Here is a 14818-nt window from a genome sequence, read left to right as displayed (position 1 = left end):
TAATAATTAATTATTTTCAATATTTCCAACTCAACTTCTGATCAACTATTTTTTATACGATAATTTGAAATTATGTTTAACGACTTGGTACTTGAGTTGAAGTATAATAATAATTATTATTTATGGAAGTAAAAAAATTACTGGGACAAAACTATAAGTTTATCACTCTAACTGTGAGAAATATAGTTGTTTTTAAACAGTAAAAATTTTTTTATTTTCAAATTATTTCATTGGTCTGTAAAAATGTAAAATCAATCACGTAATCCAAAATTATTTTATTTTTTCAACACCATCAACCGGTAAAGAATTTATTTCTTTAAACGTCCATACTTTATAGAACTACCAACGAAAAACAATTTTAATTTTCAGTCCAAACGTATTACATACATATAATATATGTGATATATTACTCACGTGGATTGTTAAAACTCAAAATGTCCGATTTTTGAGTTGACGCTACAACTGAATAGCATCTTTTTAATTTACAATATTTTATGCAGTATGAACTAATTTTATAATTTTATTAATATATCAGTAATACATGATATATTTTGATTTTTAATTAATTTGATAAAAAAAAAAAAAAAACCATACCCCTCATTCTAACAAATTGGTGTTTCTATTTATTTATAATTAAACTCAAAAAATCAATAATGCCTCATTATGATTAGAAGTGATTTAAAATAATTAATCTCATTTGGATAACACCAATAGAAAAAATAGTGAATTGTCACATTTTGTTTTATGGCATTTATAATACTTAATGGTTTAAAATAGAACACTATTGAATAACCATATTTTTTCTGATGTTTGAGGTAACACTAAGTTTCCCAAAACAAAATTAATGAACTCCAGTATTACAATTAAAGTTTTAAAACTAATCATTGGAGAGTATATTTAATTTTTAAATATAAGTATTTTTTATTTTGACCACCAAGCACTTGAAAAATAAGCTTTTTTGATCAACGTCATAAATTTTATCAGAACAATTTCGTTCTAAAATTTTAGGAAGATTTTTAATATAATTCGTCACTATTATTTTATTTTAATACATATTTTTTTTTAAATTCTGATTTCTATTACAATATACAAATTGCAGATAATACTGAGATGACGATCAAATAATAATTATTAATTATATTTCGGGTTATCGAGAAAAACGCTTGGTATTGTTGAATGCAATATTATTTTAATTTAGTTTAAAATAACAAAACTTCCAGGAAATTGAAATTCGGAATAAAAAAATATACTAGATATACTGTATTTCTTTGTTTAAATCGACTTAAACAATGATTGAAATAATTCGTATTATCTTATACAATACCAAGCTATATGAAATAATATGATAAAATACATAACAAATATTATAGAATTCACTGGCTTATTACATTCATTGTTTTCATCACAACAGTTTAAATAGCATCTTTTTTTCCTAATTAAATTCATTTTTTTTTTTTAGTTTTCTGAACTTCAGACAGCACTTCTGCGTATCGCTGCATTATTATACGTTTACTGGAGTCGAAACTTTATGTATAGATGTTTGTTGCAAACAGTTATCCAGAATTTTGTACTTGAATAATAATTATACGATTTAAGTAATGCATTCTTGGCTATTGTGGATTATTATGGAATCGTGGTGTGAAAGTTAAACCGTATTTATATATATCTAAGGTTTTAGGTGCATTTACAATAAACATATACGAAATTTCATTTATACTTAAATATAATTTTGTATAACGCTATTACAGCTACCAATATAGGAATAAAATTTCAGAGTCGATACTCAGACAAAAGTAACGATAGAGAGTAACTGGTAAGTGTCGATAAGACATGACAACATAATGTGCTGTTTATATTCATTAAACTAAGACTAGTTCTCAGAAAAGTATAATTATTGTGCAAAATATAATCAACGACACATCACCAATGTGTAATGCACATATTATGATATAACATACTATATTAATAAAATAATAACAAATAATATTATAAAAAATAATATTTCTATAAAAAAATCGATCTAATATTTACATTGTAATTAGCTTAACGTTTAAATTTACATAATCTATGAAATAAATAAAATTAATAATTTAGAGATGACTTGCAGCAGCAAAATATTAAAATACCTACTCATTAGTTAATTATCTAGAATCTAGATACTCAAATAAATATTTTATGATGGGAATTGTATAAATAAATCCGAATATCTGAAGAATTAGGGGCTATTTTTCATTGTGATTGATTAAATCGATTGAAAGAGTAACTACTTGCAAGAATTCAAAATCCTTTTACTATTTACATATTGTTTTATTCGCCATTTACTACCATTTGAATTAAATGTACTATTTTCCAAGTCGTTCAAGTTTTCAACTAATGTCAGTAGTTACATACTTATATCGTACACACCCATACACATTACTGTAACAATATATTTTTCGATTAATTTCCTTCAAAATCACACCACCAATAATTTTGTACTATTTGAGGTCCCGTATTTTTCTTGGGTCGTTATTTGAATCACTTTATTTGTTGACATTATGTAGTATGTATAATGTATATACTATGTAAATATTGTCGTTATATAAAACCGTATCAAGATAGGTACCTAGTTCATTAATTCGTGAATTATTCATCATACGATTTATCGTGTATCATAAGTCATAACTTGTAATGTTTCAATATACATATTAAACTATTTTTATATTATAATAATATACACAGTATATTTTATTCTATATCGTCACAAAATAAATTAAAAAATTAACTTTATGGATTGTGTAAAAAAAAAAAAAATATTCCTATTATTGAAATCTTTACATATAAATCATAAAATGTATTATAAAATAAATGATAAATTTTCAAATTGCTCATCTGGATAATGTGGAACGGGTAAGGTGATATTATATAACCATCAAAATAAAACGATCTTTTTATCGGCGCTGAAGAACAAAGATAAGTGTTATATCAAATAAATAAATTTAATCAACTGTAAATTATCCAATTATAAATAGCATTAGTTTACCCTAAATACAGCTTTTTCTGAGTTGTTTATTAATTTATTTTATAAGTATGTAATTAAATTATATTTAGTATATTAATTGAATTATTGTAAATACAAAGTGCACAACCCTGATTATAATAATTTTAAAAATATTGCTTTTCTTGTTACAAATCTATTATGTCAAAAACTCCTGACACTAGATACAAAAACATTCTGGAAATATAAATAATGGTATTTTTAAAAGCACCTAGAGCGATGGCTAAGGGCGTAGCCAGGAGTGGAGGTTCAGGGTTCAAACCCCCCCGAAATTTTTTCTTGAAATAAGATTGAATAGGTTTAAAGACCTATTATATTTTAAACTTGTATAATATAACATAATTATACTCTAACCCCCCCCCCCCAAAAAAAAAAAAAGTCTGGCTATGGCCTTGGCCACGGCACACAACTTTAATGTTTTCTCTTCAAATTATTCAATAATGAAATTAATGATTAATTTATATTAAACTAGATACATTTTAAACTTAATAACCACAACATCACTTGCAATATTATATTATATTATATTCATCATAATATACATATATTATATTATCCATAAACTACATGTTAAACTACCTCATTAACATTTTAACAACGAAAGGAATAGATGCGGTATTAATCATGAATTATGTATGTAAGTATATTTTTACCCCTCTTTCTTTGTGTTAATATTTTTATAAACATTGTTAATACCATCAAATTATCTTATATACACTTATAGAATGTCAGTTGTCACTAGTCATTAAATAATATGTTTATCAACGATTTTCTGTAAAATAAATAGCTGTAATATACTATATAACTTTACGCATACACTAGTTACATACATTCGGCGTAGATCTTGTAAGAAAATCTACTGAAATCGTTTGTTTTTGTCTTATTTAAGTAAATAAATGTGCACCTAGACTGCAATGGTGTATTCGTGACTTATGGAGGTTACACCCTCCTATCGGAATCAAAATGAGAAACGTAAAATAAATTCTTTTCTTAACAACTTACGTTATCAAGTATACGGTGTCTTTTCATTTTTGACATAATAACAATATAATACACATACGAGTAGCATAGTGTAACACAATAGTGAATAAGACAAATAATGATAAGGATGATACTATCGATGACTGCGCGGTATACATTATAATGGCACGACGAACGAAATGGATAAATCATGACATTCGAGATTTTCGAAAATATTTTATCGACTGTATATGACGGTTGTTATTATTATTGTGCTGAAAAGTGAAACCATTGTACTACAAAAGCCACGCATGCGACACACACAATCTCACAAAAAACGACTTTCTGCTCTCGTGTTTGTATAACACTGTGAAATGTGAATACATTTCGCGTCCAGACCCAAATCAGTTAAAACTGAATAACAATCCGAGGTCGAGCTGTCGGCGAAGGTTTTAATGAATGATTATATTTATTTTTTTTCACTTCGAACTATGGCCAAAGCTCACACACACATACCTACATAATAAATACATTATACATGGTAGTAATATGATGTTAGTATCCATCCAAATTACCCATTTTACGTGTAAAAAACATTAAATATAAAAAGTCCGATCGATAACTACTAATAAACAAGTCTAATTTTTTTGTTTTATCTGAACGCTAATTAATAAGACAGTAAACAAAAACGTATAAAATCAATGTCCAACGTTCTATGAGTTATCGGACTTGGTAAATTTCATAATGTTTAATTAATGCGATTATGTTCACAAAATTTCACATTTATATCCATACAAATGATCTGTTTTAATATTATGAAGTGGTTTTTAATTTTTATACAGGTAAAAAAAATCAAACAATTTTTTCTTCAAAAGGTGATGACAGTAAAAAAAAATACATATATCATTATGAAATCAATAAATTAATCGTTTTGCTTAGAATATAAAATCTGCTACACAATACAAATCTATAGTTTCCCTCAACTTTCAGCATTTTTAAGGATTATACAAATTAAAATTAATTAAGATATCCTGAATATAAAACTAACTTACTGTTTATTGTATATTATAATAAAAGTAATAATTATTAAAATTTTATGGATTTGTGATTTATCATTGAAGTTATTCATTGAACGATATTTTATAAACATACAATATTAATTTCTGGTTGCACATATTAGTTTTATCAAATTTATAATATTAATATTTTTAAAATATAAGTATAATATAGTTTAGTTGAATATTGTTGATAAACGATCAATCATTTTAATTTCAACACTTCATCAATTTCTAAATACTAAATAATTATATATTCACGTAATATTTTTTTAATGAAAGAATCGTATAAAAATGTAAATAATACATATATCTATTACTTATTTGTTTTAAAATGTGCAAGACTTGTCGTATGTTTTGTAAAATTATATTTTCACCAAATTTTCAATTTATTTTAAGGTAAATATTGGTATCAAAAATAATATTATATACATTTAGCTCTTTTACGAGAGATTACTTGTCTGTAAAAGTAATATTAAGTCATGCACAACGATACCTTTTTGTCGTTTGCTGTAATGTGCAACACAGAGTTGTAGGCACCTACTATAAAGTTTATCTATCTACTCCCTACTGTAATAAGTCTTTGTCATCATAAACAAATGTAACTCTAGGCATACATATTGTTATGCATAATAATGTCATTGATTAAATTAAATTAATATACCAAGTATTATACATTAAAAGGAAAAAGAAATTGGTACATAAATGAGGTAGGGATGAAGTGTTATCATTAGTAATAATTAAACAACTATAAATGATTTATTATTATTATTCAAATATTCAATTTACTTTAATAACACTTGCATTAAATTTGTTAAATTTATTATTAAACTAAGGATAAATATAATACATTTGAATATTGTTAAATTATATTTAGGTTAGTACTTGCATAATATTGAGTATCTTAGCTATAGGTTCACTGAAATTTAAAGATGATCTTACAGAGTTATAGTTATTATTTTTGGGAAAAAAATGATATTCATATAATAATTTAATACAAATTACTAAACGATATAATTTTTAAGAATTGTTAGTGGGTAAATAATAAGTATTCATTATCGTTTTTACATTTTTTTAAAAACGATACATCTAATATTTTAACAACTATTTTTTACTATTATATATTATTATATTCATTTAATAATAGTGATGGATAAGTAATTATGTATGTATTAAAGTATGCACTTATTATGGTATATACTTAAATTGAATACACTTTCATAGTTTCTTTGTTTTACTATAAAAATAAGAACCCATTTATTTATATAACGTTTCTTCTAGTTGTAGCCATTTTAGGTACATATATTACGCCGCTATGATGGTAAATTATTCCAAACAAACAGTTTTCACATATTATAATATATAACACGACATTGTACTAACTTAGACGAAATAATATATTTGTATTATAGCTATAGCAAATATAAATTTTAATTTAGTAATTTCAATATCTACTTATTCGATTAAAAATAAATACATTTTCAAGTTTTATTATACTCGTAAATACAAAATAATAGATAATTACAGACCAGTAAATAAAGTTTAAAACGTCCGGCCTCTAAAAATATAATACTTTTCTGTTACTTCGGCAATAAAATAGTATTTTAGGAGCGGAAAAATCAATGGATAGAATATATTTTTAAAGATAGTATTTAATTATTATTTCGAAATAATCCATTCTTCGTTTCACCTATTCATAGCCAAGAGGCACATAATATAACGAAACATGAGGACAATTTACCACTTTGGGTTTTTTTAAATAAAAAAACACATTAACATGTTATAAATCATAACATTTAAAAATAAAATTTGCTGGATTAAAAAGAAAAAAATGTTGAATGTGAGCTTACACCATAATAATAATGATAATTGATGGTATTACTTTTTAACGTAATTGTCTATAGTAGTAACATGTAAATTTAACGGTCAAATATTATTTTCTATTTGATATATAAACTATGGTAGAGATATTATTTTATACCACGGAAATTATTTTAAAATAAACATTACCACTAGGATATGATTAAAACTTTAATGGTCCCAGAGCATAGAATACGTATTTTGGGGCTGTGTGTTACAAAATTATCAAGTTGGCTAATGACGAATGATCGAAAAACTCAACCATGAATAAACATCAATAAGTCGCAATTATTTGAAATTATTTATTACAATTTATATTAATAAAATAAAATTCTTGTTTTTGTATGTTGGAAACCATAATATTTAAAAATGTGTTTTAAATCAATGTTATAAATTTTAATCGGAACTCGCTAAAAAATGTGTTCTTAGTAAATATAAAATAAATATGGCAACAAAATTAGAATTCATTTAATTACAGAAATTGTTTACAACTGACTACTAATATATAAACAGGTAGTTTGTGAATTTTATGAAATATTTAACATATTATATTTACAAAGATATAATATACAACAACAACAGTAATATACATCTCCTTTTTTTTCTCCAATAATGGAGTTACTCAAAATCTGATTTTTGGAATTTTTAAACATACTTTAAGACCGTATTTTCAAATTATTATTATTGAGATTTATTGCTCTACTTAAGGTGTGTTCAGTAAAGTTATAAACTTATATTTTTAAAACGAACAACCCATTTGTACAATATAATATGATTTAGTGGATATTTTTTCTGTAAATAATGGCTCATCAAAATTCAAATTTAAGCGATCAGTTGTTGAGTTATTTAATTTTGTGTACAAATCATAGATAATAGAATTGAAAATTTTAGAAATTTATATTAATCTATCGATATTTATAATTTATAAAAATAGTCCAAGTATAATAAATACTAGATCCAACATTATGTATATTTTATATTTATGTAAAACTATTATCAAGTATTACTATCTTTAATATAAATATTTTAAGAACTACTAATTATTAATTACTTATTCAAGTTTTGAATAATGTAGATCAATATTTTTAGGGAAATTATAGACTAAATAATTTACTGTAAACCGAGTGGTTTACGTTTCAAAAACATATGTTTTTATAGCCACGAGACATTACTTATTGTTCAAATATAGTACAAAAAATCTCAAAGATTTAAAATATTATGACACTTTAGTTCCTTTATCAAAAATTAGAAAAAATAAAAATTTGAATGAATTCATTATTATAAGAAAAATTAGTATGAGCATAAATCACCCTGTATATACAATATATAACAACTGTGTATGTGTATTATAAACAGTTACAATTTTCACCAAAAATATGGTAAGTACCGATTTAGAACGTGAAATAGCACAAACGCAATATACTTATCAGATCGGATCGATATCGTGGCGGTCTCACGCGTTAGTGATAAAAACAAAGAGAACTGTGGAAGTTTTCTAAAATGCCGACCTTTTTAGAGCGACGGACGACCTACTACAGCAGTAGCAGCAGAAACAGAAAAGAGCGAAGAAAACCATTATTATTTTCAAATAAACGACCGTCCAACGGTAACGTTGGGGTGAAAAACTACGGACCATATATCAAAGTTAAGAGTTAAATCATTGTCTACGATTTACACGCGTATACGGCAGTGAAGGTAGGTACACACCTATAAGCTGAAATACACGGCATTCCTATTATACGACGTGGCAACACTAATCATTAACATGTCAATGCAGTTCAACACGTCTTAGACGCCGCGTATCGTCGATTAATATTGTTTTGAGAGACGCTTAAAATCAAATCGATGTCGAACACAGATTTGTGAATCGCATAATAAACGGGCGTTATCGCATCATATCGCTGAAAATTAAAAATCGTTATAATACGTTAAAAAACGTGTATGAGATAATAGATTATCCATTGTAATTTCGTATGGATAAGATAATAAAATATGATAACACTCAAAATATTTATTAAGATAAAATACTAATAAATGATGTACATAATTCAAAAATTAAAGATTTTGTAAAGTAGCGTTGCTAATATAAATATAAGAATATTCAAGTTTCAATTTTTACACTTGAAAATACGTGTGTGTCAAATGCGATAATAATAATTCGGTGTTACAGAGAATACAGAATTTACTACAAAATTAGTTTAAATAACTACAGTAAAACACTCACAAAAATGTACGTAATAAAACTTGAAAATAAAATTGAATAAATAGGCAATAGCTAACCGACAAAAATTATATATAATATAAACATAGGTAATATCTATATATTTGGCTAGGGATCCATTTAACGTAACACTAATTATTTCAGAAAACACTAATATTTTTAAAAATATTTCTTTTACATAATTTTAAGTCCTTAGTTAACAACATATTTGAAAATTTATATTTTTTACTCTTTATTGTTAATACATTTTTAAAGTTATTAATATTATGTTGAATGATAATATGCATTTTTATTTTACATTTAAAAGCAGAAAATTATTTAAATAAAACTCTAAAAAATATTTTGTGATTTGGAATAATCAATTAAAAAAACATTATGTTATTAATTATAAATTTAAAAATTACGTTAAATAGATCACCCATGTACCTATAAAATTAAAATTGAAAATCTTGCCACAAAAAAATATGTAATTTGTATATAATTTATCTCAAATAACTATATTAATTAAATAGATAAATAAAAATATGCTCCAAATCATTTTATCTAAATAATACACATAACACCGATATGAAATACTTACTCGAAGTAACTAACAAGTGCGTGGTTCTAGCTCGGCAACACAAATGATTGACATTTCGATGCAGTTCAACACTAAAATATCGTTGGTTAATACTGTTTTGGACCCGAAACCCGAAAACTTAAATTTTTCCAAGAGGGGAGTCCATATATGGTTTGAAGTAACAAACGTTACGAAACGTTCTTCTTAGTGATGTTATCTGCCCTATGTGAAACTATCACAAAATCGGTATTAGTTGATAATATTTATCTATATTTAATAAAATTCTAGATTATATAAATAATATACATAATTTTAATTAATTATTTATATACACCACAGTGATAAGGAAGGGTCAGGATCTGAGAATTTTACAAAAAATTAAATTCAATTGTATAATAATCTATGATTACGTGATCGTAAAATTACTTTTTTTCAATAAATCTTTATATTGTATTGTTTTCCGGTTTTGAGTGTAACCTAAATTTTAGTAGGTACTTAATATTGGTACGAAATTCATTTTTTTTCTAATATTTTCTGAATGAGACAACCTCTCAAATAGCGTTTTTTTTTCGAAAATCACTACAACGCGTACTTAGAATACTCGACAGAAACTATTTATATATAGTAATACAATACTAGTAGCATAATGTATGGATTGTATATGTGCACGATTTTAAGCGGTTTCGGATAATGAGTGACTCGATTAGCCACCGTTTCTATTAGAAGAAATTCCGGACTTCGGTGATATAAATGTAATATTTATAAAAAAAGAAAATATAGGTAACCTCGTCTTTGGCGTAGTTATTACAAGAATGTGTTAAATTTAAATACGATTAAAAAACGAGTCTGAGCAAAGATGATCTAACTTTTTTGTAACCAAACAAGGCTATCAAACAATTATTTTAATAATATTGCAATTTTAAAAATATCCTTATTTATTTTTAATTTAATTAGAGTTTTTTCAAAATTACTGATGATTTTTAACATCGTATTACACAACTATAGATCTAATTTGCTAGCATAAACATCTATCAAAATTCATGATAAAATCATATTATTTTCGACCAGAAAAAGTATCTTCAGACATAAAAAAAAAAACACGTCATTGTAAAATCAGTTGCTTCGGTTAGACTCTAATATTAATATTAAAATTAAATTAAAATAAAATAATAGATTATATCATATATTATAATTTAAATCGAATGTTTGATATAATTATTACTATAATTTACGACTTATGATTTCGGTCAATTCTAATGTAGTAAAAAATTGAATTTTTTTTTCTAAACTGAAGTACCTACTTTAACCATCGTTAAAAAAAAGTCAAGGAGTGAACTCGTTGTCACGATCATACCGCTTTCGATACTCAACAATGAATTGATACATCGTGGATATCGTTTTTGCATGTTATGAGCGATTGACTAACTCGAGTCATACCGTAGACAAAAATAAACAAAAATCGCAAAATCACGTAAATCCGCGATGAATTCGTGTGAATTATTCTCAAAATTTGTACGGTATCGCGGATAGGGCCTGCACAACACCGCGACGACGGTGGAAGATGATTTATTTCATTTTTATTACGTCGTTATTGTGCTGTCGTTATTATTGCCATGGTACGCTCTCGAGGACTTGTAAGATGTTTATCGGAAAATACGTGCGTGTGACGTGCGGTGCCCGATAAATGTTTAACGATGATGGTCGTTCGCGTGCGCCATTAATAACAAAATAAATACAAATAATAAAAAATAAAATAAATAACTTACGCAATAATAATAATAATAATAATATATAATATAACATAGTCGACGATACTCGCGCGTGCATATAAAAGCAATTTCGGTGTATCGCAGTACCTAATATTATGATACGATTCAGGTACTCGGCACTGCATGTCGTTATATCTACATATAACAACTGAAGAGATGTATTTTTCGAGTATTATTCATACACGAAAATACGAGTCCAATAAACTTTTATTTACGAACGAGATTATGATACGTGCGCCTGCATACACTCCATTTTTGTTTCTTATTGTTGTGTATGGTCCCAATGACGTACGAACAAGGTTATGTGCGCAAATATAAATACGAAAACGAATTTTTGAAAACATATCTGTGTACGCCGAAAGAGATTGTCTCCGGTAAATGGTTTTTTTTTTTTCAGAGAAAGACACAGTGCGTAAAGCCTCAGGTCTATACAGAGGAGACAACTAAATTAAAACAAAACAATGTTTGTTTAAAAAAACCTAACAGCGACAATTCATTATTGTGGGAAAGTTGAATTTATTTACTATGACGTGTGGATTCGATATGCAGAAACATTATACTTATGCTCCATAGTTCATACACTGTCTTAGCCTCTTAGGGTAAAACAAGGTTGTATTTAGTTGTTCATCTACGGATAACTGATTTGGTTTTACCCTCCACTACTGTTATTGTCCAAACAGTCAAAATTAAACAATTTTCAGAATGTTTGTACTAATTTTGAGAAGGTTGTTTTTTGATTTGTTTAAATTTTGCGATATTCTAAACAGATAAATCATACTTTTCAATTTCCATATGATGTAATATCACAAAAAACAGATCTGTAGGAAATCCCCTCATAGCCCCTTCCTAAAATATGTTTTTTGGGTGTATTTTTTTCATAAACCCATCCGAATATGCGAATATCTTATGATAAAATGTGTTGATTTACTAAGAATACGTGTCTAATCATCAGTATCTATATAGTAATTTAGTGTAATAAATATTCTGACTGTCTCGTTCTTGTTACTAATTTAATTAGCTTTTGAAATGAAATGTAAATGCTGAGCTTAATATTCAAATGTTGTATTCGACACCAATACTCTATAATAATATTAGCACAACTGCACGTTTGGTGTAACCAAATTTCGAATGAATTTAATAAAATGTAAATTTTATGGTAACCTTTATGCTTGTCGTAGGCACATGCATATATATTTATATTTGTTATAAAATTATAATACCATGTACGCATTCGTCCATAGGTTCAGTAAAAACATAAAAATTGTGTGTTTGATCGGAATACGCGGGATTTTAAATAATATACGTTATGTAGATCGTCCAGATAGGTTTCAAGTGATATTGGAAATAGAAAAAATAACACATCCGTATGACACTAAAATATAATATCATAATATTTTAGAATATAAAATAATTATTATGTTTTCATATTTTTTTCCAAAACATTTAATGACGAAAACGAACTTTTATTGTCCCGGAACTCAACACTTCAGCGATTGCTTGTGCTGTGCGTAATGTTACATTGACATTGCTGAGAATTTTAGTATCGGAGTTTCAGCAGAATCGTGTGCGTTAGACAATATAAACGATAAACATCGTATTTCGATGGGCGTATAAAAGTTTAAGCGCATATGGAAATAAAAACGTTTCGAGTAAAATTACGATAGTAATAGCGTTTTATATTATTATTTTTATTTTATTTTTATAGACTTTATTCTCTGATTTTCGACAAGCGATTAATATTTATAATGCATTTTATATTTAACAAAATATAATATAATATTCATGTTTTAATCTACTTGTGTTGGTTAGATTGACTTTTAGTAATAATATACAAATTTAACATTTTTAAATTTATAAATACCTAACTTTAATTAATTTATTATTATTAAAAAAATAATTTATTGAAATCAACTTCCAAAGTATCATTTGAAATATTTAATTAATTAATCGGTCACATATTTCAATAACTGAAAAATTAAAAATAAAACTTTTTGACCAGTTAAAAACCATTTTTGTTCGTATAATAATATTATGTTTTATACGCTTTTGACGGTGATGATATATTTTTTTTTTCATACAATATAATATTTTGATGGTACGAGTGAACCATAAAATCATATTATATTATTATTAGTTTATAAATCAGCAAGATCGGCAAAAATTATATTTACCCACAAAAGTCGAACGTACGCCCCAACACTGTAAAATATTATTTAATATAGAGTCGAGTGCTATAACTCAAACTAACGCAGCTTTACGAAAAACGTAAATAAACGATTATTATTATTGTTATTGTTATTATTGACATTATCACGCGTCGATAACCGTTTCAATTAGGTACTTATAATTCCTTTGGGCCTTATCCTATTTATATCGTATTAAATTATCATGGTTTGTCGACAGACAGGTATAATTATCATACGGTGGGCTCGTGATATTTTTTTCGATGGCTCGAAAACATCGAACATTTATAAAAACATCCAATCCCCGCCTAGATTCTATCATCACCACACTTGACATAGTTCAGTTATCTCAAACATAAAAGATACCTAATGTAAAACTTTTATGAATCGAATTTTTGTCACGGGTAAATTTATAAGAGAGGATATGATTTTTTTCGTTTATCAATATTTACTATTATGATAATCGGTAAACCGTAATTTAAATAATTTTAACAATACATACGTAAATGATTGTCGTTCGTATTTATTATTAATTTCATTCGTATACACTCTAAAGTATATTGTTTTTAATTCTAGCTTGCGTCACTTAAACTGTCTTTTTAGCAATTCATGATATACAATATTTTATGAATAAAAACCAAAATAAATATTTTATAATTTTATGTAACTCATAAAATTATTTTTAAAACTTTGACACCGAATAATTTTCTTTGGTCCCCTTTAAATTTTTAAGACTGTGGCTCATGAATTTTTATAATTTATTATAAAATCGATTTTAAACCAGTGATTTGTTCTGTAAGCAGTATACTCTGATTACGGCACTTACCAACTGTCGTATTTTGAAACGCTGCAGCATTATTTGAAATTAACGTTTAGTATAAAATATTATGCCAATCACGTACGACGTATATGATGCCCCCTCTCTCTGTACAGATGTTATAAGAGTGTAAGAGGATGTAGATAGTGGCCGACGTGTGGGTACCAATAAATAATCGTAATAATACAGAATAAATTACATCCAACATGTTCATTCTCAGTTTTTTCCATTAAAACTATTATTATTTTTAAAATTTTTAAGTATATTTAAAAGTTCAATGCCATATTTTAAAATACTTAGATATTTTATACTATCTAAGAATTTTTTAAATGATTATTTTAAAAAATATTGATAGAA

At 25.9% G+C, this 14818-nt stretch overlaps 1 protein-coding gene across 3 annotated transcripts in view; it reads right to left on the bottom strand.

The window, feature by feature from the left end:
* LOC132923876 (synaptotagmin-7) overlaps window positions 1-14818 on the bottom strand; it is a 188486-nt gene that overhangs the window by 69673 nt on the left and 103995 nt on the right. The window contains exon 2 of one of the 3 annotated variants that reach the window (XM_060987861.1): window positions 9714-9924. The exons of the other annotated variants lie outside the window; for them this stretch is intronic. The gene's annotated coding sequence lies outside the window, so the exon portion shown is untranslated. The remainder of the gene's footprint in view (window positions 1-9713; window positions 9925-14818) is intronic. 3 annotated transcript variants of the gene reach the window in all.

Source organism: Rhopalosiphum padi, chromosome 3 (assembly GCF_020882245.1).
Source record: "Rhopalosiphum padi isolate XX-2018 chromosome 3, ASM2088224v1, whole genome shotgun sequence".
Lineage (NCBI taxonomy): Eukaryota > Metazoa > Arthropoda > Insecta > Hemiptera > Aphididae > Rhopalosiphum > Rhopalosiphum padi.
This window is presented reverse-complemented; position numbering and strand designations above follow the sequence as displayed.